The sequence below is a fragment of the Loxodonta africana genome, chromosome 2, assembly GCF_030014295.1.
Source record: "Loxodonta africana isolate mLoxAfr1 chromosome 2, mLoxAfr1.hap2, whole genome shotgun sequence".
NCBI classification, from domain to species: Eukaryota; Metazoa; Chordata; class Mammalia; order Proboscidea; family Elephantidae; genus Loxodonta; species Loxodonta africana.
In genome coordinates this window covers 204,896,392-204,899,965 of record NC_087343.1, presented here as the reverse complement: position 1 = coordinate 204,899,965, position 3,574 = coordinate 204,896,392, and the positions used below count along the sequence as shown (strand labels likewise).

Below are 3,574 nucleotides of genomic sequence, written 5' to 3'. Positions count from 1 at the left end.
TCTGTTAATGAAGGAGGGGATTGGCTCATCCTGTTCTTCATCTTTCTGAGCTTACAAGTGTTATTCTTTGCATGGAGTTAAAGAATTATAAAGCTGTAAAATCTTTCTTATACTCAGTGTGTAATAGCTCCCAACTGCAGCTACTTCAAAAACAGTTATGCTAATTTCTGTAGATTCAGTCATTTCAATTGTGTCTATTTAAGAAAACAGAATCTTACGCATATATATATAGCAGTCCACATATATAATTTGGATATTTTAAAAAATGAATTAATCAGGTTGCTTTTCTTTCCAAATCTATTTAATACTTTGCCTGCAACTGATAATTATGCTGTATTGAAATGAAATCTCTTTAAATTGTTTTCTTCTCATTTTAATCACCTCACTCCTTTTTACAGTTATTGCTCTTCTTTTGATATCAAAATTCCTGTCAGGATTGCCTTTTTTATATTTGGCCAGGCCCCTCTAAGTAGCCTTTGCAGTAAATTCTATGGGTGGAAATTGTGTGTGGGCCAAGACAAGTCGTAGAAGGCTGAGGAAAAAAAGTTTAGTTTCTTCGATTATGATGGGTCGATACTAAAGAATTCAGAGCAGGGAATAATGTACTAGAGTATCTCCATTTTAAAAATCAGGTGAATGAAATCCGTTACTTAATGAGAGGAACAAAGTAATTTTTGTCTATTCCTTTGGAGATTATTTTTCTTCAAATGAGATATTTTGCTTAATTTTTAATCATCTGTTTCATTCTATGATCTTAGACAATAATCTATGACCATAAATAAAACTCTAACTTTTGTATTTTTAAAAACGTGACTATGTTTAGAATTCCATAGAAAAAAAAGCCAAACCCATTGCTGTCAAGTCGAGTCTCACTCATAGCTATCCTGAAGATCAGAGTAGAACTGCCACATACGGTTTCCAAGAAGAACTTGGTGGATTCAAACTGCCGATTTTTTGGTTAGCAGCCATAGCTCTTAACCACTGTGCCACCAGGGTTTCCAGAATACCAAAGGGTGGATATAAATTATCTGAGATTCAAGAAAGTATAAATGACAGACTTCAACATGAGAGTTTCTTTTCTCAACTGGTTAATATAGGTATCAGTACTGAAAAAAAGGTAACACAAAAATGGTAATAATACAATATTAGTAGTTGAAAAGGCCAATGGTAACTCTTTGCCACTCTTTAATCCTTAACAATTGAGAATACATTTTTATCTACTATTTAATTGTATTTATTTTTGATCTAATTTTATCTATTTAACTATATTCTCTAAATTAGGTCAATAAAATCTCAACCTAATCGATTGCATGAGAGGGCATATTGACCTCAGGTGAAACATTAAGAAGTTGAGCTAGTGAGAAATGGAATGATAGGCTATTATGGATTATTTTAACTAGGAGGCTAGGGCTTTGAATCAGAACCCTGGATTTCAAATACAGTACATTTCCAGAATGTTATACTGTCAGACTAACATTTTTAAATTATGGGAGCCTTCTCCTTATCTAACTTTTCATATGCACTGTCACTCCAGTAGAAGCAATGGAGAAGAGGAATGCCACTTCAGATTTTATTCTCCTGGGACTCTTTAAGCACACAAGGTTCCACCTCTTCCTCTTCATTGTGGTGTTGACCATAAGTATGGCTTCCCTGATGGGGAATGCCCTCATGATTCTTCTGATTCACAGGGACCACCGGCTGCACACGCCCATGTACGTTCTACTGAGCCAACTCTCCCTCATGGACATGATGCTGGTTTTCACCATTGTGCCCAAAATGGCATCTGGCTTTCTGACAGGCAAGAAGTCCATCTCTCCTGCAGGCTGTGGATTACAAATCTTTGTCTCACTCACCCTGGGTGGTGGAGAGAGTTTTCTCCTGGCAGCCATGTCCTGCGACCGCTATGTGGCTGTGTGTCACCCACTGAGATAGTCCATCCTCATGAACTGGCAACTGTGCTTGCAAATGACCATGGGGTCTTGGTTCATGGGGGCTGCTGATGGGCTCATGCAGGCAGTTGCTACCCTGAGCTTCCCATTCTGCAGTGCACATGAAATCAATCATTTCTTTTGTGAGGCCCCCATGATGGTGCGCTTGGCCTGTGCTGACACTTTAGTCTTCGAAAATATCATGTACATCTGCTGTGTGTTAATGCTCCTCGTGCCCTTCTCCCTCATCTTGATCTCCTATAGTCTCATCCTGGCTGCAGTTCTCCACATGCATTCTACAGAAGCCCGCAAGAAGGCTTTTGCCACGTGCTCATCACACTTGACTGTGGTGGGACTCTTTTATGGGGCTGCCATTTTTATCTACATGAGACCAAAATCCTATAGATCAGCTAACCACGATAAGGTTGTGTCTGCCTTCTATACTATTTTCACCCCTGTACTGAACCCCCTCATCTATAGTCTGAGGAACAATGAGGTGAAGGAAGCCTTGAAAAGGTGGCTTGGAAAATGCACTAACTTAAAACCTCAATAAACTTAGTCCCACTGTTTAGGGTTATCCAATGTCAAAATTGTATAAATTCCTAAAATTATTACCATTTTACACATTTTGTAATAATCTTCTCCTATTTTTAAAATCCACCTTTGAACTCATTTACTTAGATGTCATCACTGAAAAACATTCGTGTGTATCTTAAAAATTCAGGTATCTCAAAATCATACCATAACATTGCTCACAGAATAGGAACATTCTTAGATATGACACCAAAAGAATAAGCAATGAAATACAAAATAGACAGATGAGACTTCATCAAAATTAAAAACTTTTGTGCACCAAAGGACTTTACCAAGAAAGTGAAGGGACAATGTACAAATTTGGAATGTTTGTTGGAAAATATATATTTAATATGTGTTTAATATCCAAGATATATCAAGTACTCCTAAAACTTAACAGCAAAAAGACAACTCAATATAAAAATGGGCAAAGGATTTGAAAAGACATTTCACCAAGAAGAAATAAATACAAACCACCAATAAGCACATGAAAAGATACTTATCATCATTAGTTATTAGGGAAATTCAAAACTACAATGAGTTATCACTCCACTAAGATGTCTGTGGTAACAAAACAAAAAACAATAGGTGTTAGTGAGGATATGGAAGAATTGTAGCCCTCATCCTTTGCTATTGGGACTGTAAAATTGTACAGCCCTTGTGAAAACACTTTGTAGTTTCCTTAAGAATTTAAATGTAGAATTAACCTAGTAATTCCACTTCCAGTTATATATCCCAAAGAATAAAAAATGAAACACAAATAGATATATACACCGATATTCATTGCAGCACTATGCACAATAGCTAAAGATGAAAACAGCCTGAAAGTTCATTAACATATATTGTTGTTGTTGTTAGGTGCTGTCAAGTCAGTTCCAACTCATAGCGAGCCTATGTACAACCAAACCAAATGCTGCCCGGTCCTGCACCATCCTCGCAATCGTTGTTATACTTGAGCACAATGTTACAGCCACTGCATCAATCCATCTCACCGAGGGTCCTCCTCTTTTTCACTAACACTCTACTTTACCAAGCATGATGTCCTTCTCCAGGGACTGATTCCTCCTGAAAAC

The 3,574-nt window shown here is 37.2% G+C and overlaps 1 pseudogene; it reads left to right on the top strand.

Moving 5' to 3' along the window:
* The first annotated feature begins 962 nt into the window (after window positions 1-962).
* LOC100664993 (olfactory receptor 2T33-like) lies at window positions 963-3,112 on the top strand (annotated as a pseudogene).
* Window positions 3,113-3,574: the final 462 nt, after the last annotated feature.